The sequence below is a fragment of the Danio rerio genome, chromosome 24 (assembly GCF_049306965.1).
Source record: "Danio rerio strain Tuebingen ecotype United States chromosome 24, GRCz12tu, whole genome shotgun sequence".
Taxonomy (NCBI): Eukaryota; Metazoa; Chordata; class Actinopteri; order Cypriniformes; family Danionidae; genus Danio; species Danio rerio.
In genome coordinates this window covers 14,707,501-14,714,926 of record NC_133199.1, presented here as the reverse complement: position 1 = coordinate 14,714,926, position 7,426 = coordinate 14,707,501, and positions in this window count along the sequence as shown.

Genomic DNA, 7,426 nt, shown 5'->3' with positions numbered 1-7,426 from the left:
TGGTTTCTTAAACATGACAATGAGTTCACAGTATCAAATGGCCTCCACAGTCACCAGAGCTCAATCTAACAGAGCACTGTTGGGATGTGGTGGAATGGAAGATTTGCATTATGGATGTGAAGCCGACAAATCTGCAGTAACTGTGTGATGCTATCATGTCAATATGAACCCAAATCTCTGAGGAATATTTCCAGTAGCTTGTTGAGTCAATGCAATGAAGGATTAAGGCAGTTCTATATATATATATATATATATATATATATATATATATATATATATATATATATATATATATATATATATATATATATATATATATATATAGTTGAAGTCAGAATTATTAGCCTGTCTTTTTAAATATTTTCCAAATGATGTTTAACAGAGCAAGGAAATTTTCACTGTGTGTCTGATAATATTTTTTCTTCTGGAGAAAGTCTTATTTGTTTTATTTCGGCAAGAATAAAAGCAGTTTTAAATTTTTGAAACCCAATTTAAGGTCAAAATTATTATCCCCTTTAAGCTATATATTTTTTCGATAGTCTACAGAACAAACCATAGTTATACAATAACTTGCCTAATTACCTTAACCTGTCTAGTTATCCTAATTAACCTATTTAAGCCTTTAACTTTAAGCTGGCTTGAAAAATATTTGTTAAAATAATACTTACCGTCATCATGGCAAAGATAAAATAAGTCAGTAATTAGAAATGAGTTATTATCAGTGTCAATAGCCTAGTGGTTAGAGCGTTGTCACATATCACCCAGGTGCAACCCGAGTTCGATTCCTGACTCAAGGTCCTTTGCCGATCTGTTCCCTATCTCTGCTCCCAACACATTCCTGTCTGTAAATCTTCACTGTCCTGTGAATAAAGGTGAAAACTCCTAAAAAAGAAATCAGTTATTAAAACTTTTAGAAATGTGTTGAAAAACTTATCTCTCCCTTAAACAGAAATTAATTGGGGGAAAAAATAAACAGGAGGCTAATAATTTTGACCTCAATATAGAAGGCTGAGAAGGTTAGGAACTTCTGCACAATCGGAAAAGAAAAAAAGAAAAGAAAAAAAAACAGTTGCAGCTTCAGGGTCATGCAGACTTTAATATTCTACTAAACATCTAAATTTTGCTATCCTTGGATGTTTTGAGGTTGTGTAAATGAACAGCAAATTTCCATACAGTGAACTTTCCCTTAAGGTCCAGACATCAGCCGTGTTTGAACCTGTTTAATTGGCCTGACTAATGTCTGTACAGAGAGGAGTGTTAATACAGGCAGAGAAATATTGACACATCAAACCTCCCGCAGCTGCAGTAACTGTCAGATAGGATCAATCCACTAAAGCAGCTTCACACCAAGAAAATAATTAAACTCCACAGTACCAGAAATTCAGAGCTTTGAAAACACTGGATGAAATGCTTCTTGCACATGGAGATGGATTTCTTCTTCCTTTCACTCAGCGGAGTAATATAACCATAATTTAACTGGAAAAGGGTCAATAACAATTAATACTGGTGGAAAAATCAATCAACTTTGTTTCCCTATAGCAAAAAAAAAAAAAAAAGATTTATGTGGGTCATACAGGACCCAGCTATTCTAACGGATGATTCTAGAAGCTTTCCACAGCGTAACACTTATATACTTAATGTCATCAATATATTTAATTCATTTATGGTAAAAAGAAATGACCTTGCTGCAGATGAGGCAGGGTTAAGGTTAAAACTACACGTAACATGTTAAATACCTATCAGTAAAGTGAATAGAGGTAGTTATATAACGAAAAGAGGTCATTCAATGGGAAATATATCATTAATCCATCAGCCATTTTGCTCACAGTGAATGAAGATCTGCTTCCATGTTAATGCATTAATTGATATCAATATTTACAAAAGCCTCTATTGTGTTAGTCAGTGAGACTGGTTAGTGTCTTCAATAAAGAAATATACAGGAATCACAAAATCATATAAACTACATTTCTTTATGTTGTAAAGTAATTCAGAAGGCTTGCTTTTGCAAAACTACAACAGCACTAGGGGTGTTGTGAGTGTTTGCCAAAACATTTGCTACAGTGTTTGACTCTGCTATTGCTGTGCTGAAGTGATCTGTGTGATTTTAGCACTCTGCTATTGCTAGTGTATTTGTTTTTAGCACATTGTTATTCATTTTCTAAAGTTTTCCAAGTTTTCTGTGGTTTTAGATAGTTGCTTACTTTTGTTTAGGGTGTTTTTACCATAAATTTGCTGCATGTTTGATATGTTATAGCTAACCTTGCTAAGGAGATTTTAGCACCTTTCTATTTTGCTAAGATGCTTTAAGTGGATTATGTGACTACTAAGTGCACTAAGTGTGATTTTAGCACATTCTCTACATTTGCTAGTGTAAGCACATGAGTGGTTTTCATAAGGTGGTATGAGTAATTTTAGCACACCGTGGTAGCATTTGTTTTTAGCACATTCACTGTCATCTTCAGGGGTTTCTAACATTTGCTATAGCTGCTTATGTATTTGTTAGGTGCTGTTTAGAGACTAGCCAATGGTTACAGTCATGAATGTTTTAGCAATTGCTGTACATTTGCTAAGATGTTCTAAATGTTTTTAACAAATAGCTTTCTGTTGTTTTGATGGAATAGCTGAATAGCTTGAGATTTTAGCACATTGTCATTGTTAGCTTTCATTTTAACACTGCTTTTTTCAAGGTGTTCCAAGTTTAACATGTTTCCAAAGTACTCGCATTCAAGAGAATGAATTTAGTATATATATTTATTTATTTTACAGGCTGTTGAATACATTTTTTAAATATGTTATTATCTGAGTATTTTAGCACCTTGCAATACATGTATTGTACACACAGCCATATCACCCTGGAGCCCAAGGGGTGAGCCTGGTCAGTATCTGGATGGGAGACATCATGGGAAAACAAAGGTTGCTGTTGGACGTGGTATTAGTGAGGCCAGTAGGGGATGCTAGTCTGTGTATGTCCTAATGCCCCAGTATAGTGAAGGGGACACTATACTGTCAGCGAGTGCGGTCATACAAAACCCACCCAAAATATAAATTAGCCCTTTCTTCCTTGTTCGATCAGTTAATTGCTGGATCCCCATAGAGAGAAATGTTTACCATTTTTCTCTGATATTTTGTGATACAAATACTTGTTGATACTGTATAGATGTTAAAGTACTGACTGACTTTCCGCACACCAGCCAACACTTCTACCTTTCTCATATGTGCACAACTGACAATCATTTTATATGTGTATTTGGGTTGTCAGGCATGTATTCTAGTATTAATGTCCATTGAGAAAAAAAATGCAGTTTCAGTTTTATGTTGTATTGAGAAAGAATCATTTTAGTAGTAGAGGCAATGTTACGAAAGTAGCCCAAAGCAAACACCCCACAACTTCATTTATTTTTTCCTAAAACTGCATTTTCAAAAAGAACACAATCGTGTGGGAAAATTTGACCCTGCAGCAACACTGACTTCTCTTTTTTCCCCAAGAGATTGAAGATTTTGCAACGCCTTTAATTTGGTCACATGGACTTGTCAAAAAAAGACTCTTGGTTTGAAAGTGACTTTTACGTGACCAGTACTTTACACAAACACTTTTGGCAGACAATGAAGCTTTTGTTGTCCACAAAATATGCTGAAACTTCGCTAACGTAACTGCTTGTTTGGTAACAGACTTGTTTTTCATTCTGCTGAAGAAGATGAGCTTAGACTTACATAGCAGAAACAGAGAATCATTCTTCTAATGAATGAGTAAATGAATGACTGTTTCCTTGGTGATACTGAACAGACTTATAGTATGGATTTATTTTTAGACCAGCAAAAGAAATCCAAGGATGATCGCTCATGTGTTACTGAGCATTAAGTCCCTTTAGGTATGACACAGCACTACGCCATATGCCTGAGCAAATCGCCTGCGGTTTTTAATTCACACCCATGTGTTGGCAGGAAAACATGAAAGTGGATGTGTATCCTCAAAGTAAGTGCAATTCTGAATTTAAGATGATTTGATGGATACCATTTTTCAGCATTTATCTACAACCCTAAATCATCCGCTTGAGTATGGAAAACACAAATAAAAAAGTAGTGATTTCTAAATTTACTTTGACATGTATTTCATTGCAGACAGTACAACAAATATCTAATCTACTCCTAATGACTTTTATAATGTTAACACATAAAAAAAATAACTATAGGAACAGTAAAGCATTTACTACTTTGTAATGTTGCCATTCCTTTTCACAACACTTAGTGATTAAGTGTTTCAGGTCTAATTTTGTTGTTTGCCTAGAGCACAGGTGTCAAACTCAGTTCCAAAAGAGCCGCAGCTCTGCACAGTTTAGTTCCAACCCTAATTGAACACACCTGATCAAACTAATTGAGTCCTTCAGGCTTGTTTGAAACCTACAGGTAAGTGTGTTGGAGCAGGGTTGGATCTAAACTGTGCAGGGCTTTGGGCCTCCAGGAATTGAGTTTGACACCCCTGGCCAAGAGCGTCAGTTAAGCTTACTACGGTCCTGAAATGACTTTTAGACTTGTTGCTAGTAACAGTCTGGATGATCTTTTTCTTCTTTTGGTATAGAGCCGATGGCATCCCCCCAAAAAAACCTGAAACACTGATTCATCTGACCACAGTAAATGTTTCCACAGTACTATGGGCCATCCCAAATGGCTTTGAGCCCAGGGAAGTTGATGCCACTTCTGGACACTGTTAACATATGGCTTCATTTTGGCACAGTATTTCGCTTCTAGATGATTGATGATTATTGATGCAGTGCCGCCTGAGGGATCGAAGATCATGGTTGTACAGCTTTGGCTTGTCCTTTACACACTCAAACTATGTTTGAGACAGTCACAGCCTAGTACAGCAGTTTTTAATAAGTAGAGGTCATTGGAAGACAAATAAATGTTTATCCATTTACTGCATTTTAAATGATGACAAAAAAAATTATTGTTAATTTTTATCATGTGTGACAGGGAAGTTGCAACATCACAGTAACAACCTATATGCATCTAGGTTGCCTCAAGATGCCCTATATGAAAGTAGGTAAATTATAGGTCATTTCTACAGTTGGTCGATAGTTCCACCCCCTTAGCTGTATCTCACACATCACCATTCAGAAAGCGACATGGAGTGTGAAAGGTTGGTTGTCTATAACACAACAAGAATGTGTGTCAAAATGCCATATCAGTGCAGACTTGCCTGTTTATAATTATACACTAACCCTAACCCTTAACTAACAGCCTACTTATAATCTACTGAGAATCAGTTGGCATGTAAATGCAATGTAACCTAAATTTACCAAACAGACCATCAAAATAAAGTGTGACCCACATTACTAGTACCGGGTTGGACCCGCTTTTGCCATCAGAATGGCCCTAATCCTTTGTGGAATAGATTCAACAAGGTACTGGAAATAATCCTTCAAGATTTAGGTTCATATTGACATGACAGCATCACGCAGTTGCTGCAGATTTGTCGGCTTCACATCCATAATGCAAATCTCCCGTTCCACCACATCCCAAAAAATCTCTATTGGATTGGGATCTGGTGGCTGTTAAGGCCATTTAAGTCCAGTGAACTCATTGTCATGTTCAAGAAACCAGTCTGAGATGATTCCCGCTTTATAACATTGTGCATTATCCTCCTGAAAGGAGCCATCAGAAGAAGGGTACATTGTGGTCATAAAGAGATGGACATGATCAGTAACAATACTCAGGTAGGCTGGGGTGTTGAAACAATGCTTAATTAGTACTAATGGATCTAAAGTGTGCCAAGAAAATATCCCCCACACCATTACACCCCCAGCATGAACCGTTGATACAAGGCAGAATGGATCTATACTTTCATGTTGTTGATGCCAAATTCTGAGCCTATAATCTGAATGTCACAGCAGAAATCGATACTCATCAGACCAGGCAACGTTTCTCCAACTTTCTATTGCTTTATTTTAAGTCTGTGCAAATTGTAGCCTCAGTTTCCGGATCTTAGCTGACAGGAGTGACACGGTGTGGTCTTCTGCTGCTGTAGCTATCCCCCTTAAGGTTGGACGTGTTGTGTGTTCAGACATGCTCTTCTGCATACCTCGGTTGTAATGAGTGGTTATTTGAGTTACAGTTGCCTTTCTATGAGCTCAAACCAGTCTGGCCATTCTTCTCTGACCTCTGGCATCAACAAGGCATCCACAGAACTGCCACTCACTGGATATTTTCTCTTTTTCTGACCATTCTTTGTAAACCCTAGAGATGGTTGTGCGTGAAAATCCCAGTAGATCAGGAGTTACTGCAATACTCAGATCAGCCTGTCTGGCACATACAGCCATTCCAAGTCACTTATATCACCTTTCTTCCCCTTTCTGATGCTCGGTTTGAACAGCAGCAGATCGTTTTGACCATGTCTAGTTACTGCCATGTGATTGGCTAATTAGAAATTATTGCTTACAAGCAGATGTAACTAATAAAGCCAGTGAGCGTATATTCAATCCTCTTTTGGTTTTCTCTGTCATTAATCGTTTAATATTCCTGCTTCTGTTTTTTAGTTATCAGATTACTCTGTACTTATTTGTTTTTTAATCAATATAAATGGAATCCACCAGTTTTTTCATTCTTTTATAGCAGAACGCCTGACCAAAATAACTCTAGTAGACAAAAGCACCCGTCTTTAAAAGGATGCATCCCCCCTTGGGGACCAACCATCAAGGACTTCAGGGACCTATTTTTCAATTTCCTGAATTCTGCATTAATTAATTTCTTTCGACTAAAAGATTTACTTAAATTTAGTGTTGTGTTTTAATTAGTGATGAGTCACTTTGCCAGTTCTTAGACTATGAATTTAATTGATGCTGAGTCTCTTACTCCTTCATTCCAGAGTCTTGTTCTGTCATAGTTGCTTTTCCTGAATTTTGTCCTGTCATGGATGGTTTTCCTGAGTCTCTTACAGACAGTGACAAAGTTTACATGGACATTAGTAAACTGATTATTTGTAATATGATTAAGGTGTTTACACGACTTGCTTTTTTAATGTTCCTTTTATGATTCTGTTTTACATGTTACAGCACATAATTCCTTTAAAGTCATGACGTCAGCATACAACGCTAGACTCCTCCAGCGTTTCACTCAATAACAGTTTGTTTGTCATGACGCCATATATGATTTTTGGCGTTTCGTTTTTAATTTTGGAACAATACTGCAGGTAATATCTCACACTGTGTGCAAACAGATGACAGATACAAAATTACTATTATTATATGGACACAAATTCTGTCTTTTCGTTCGCTAACCTTTCATTTATGCCCCCGTGACAAACTTGATGATACTGAATGAAAGAGTATCATTTCTTGCTCAGACCAAAAATGTGCTCATGCTTGAAGCCATTCTCATTTGTTTTTCATCAAACGACTGACAACTGCCATGTGAGCATCCTGTCATCCTG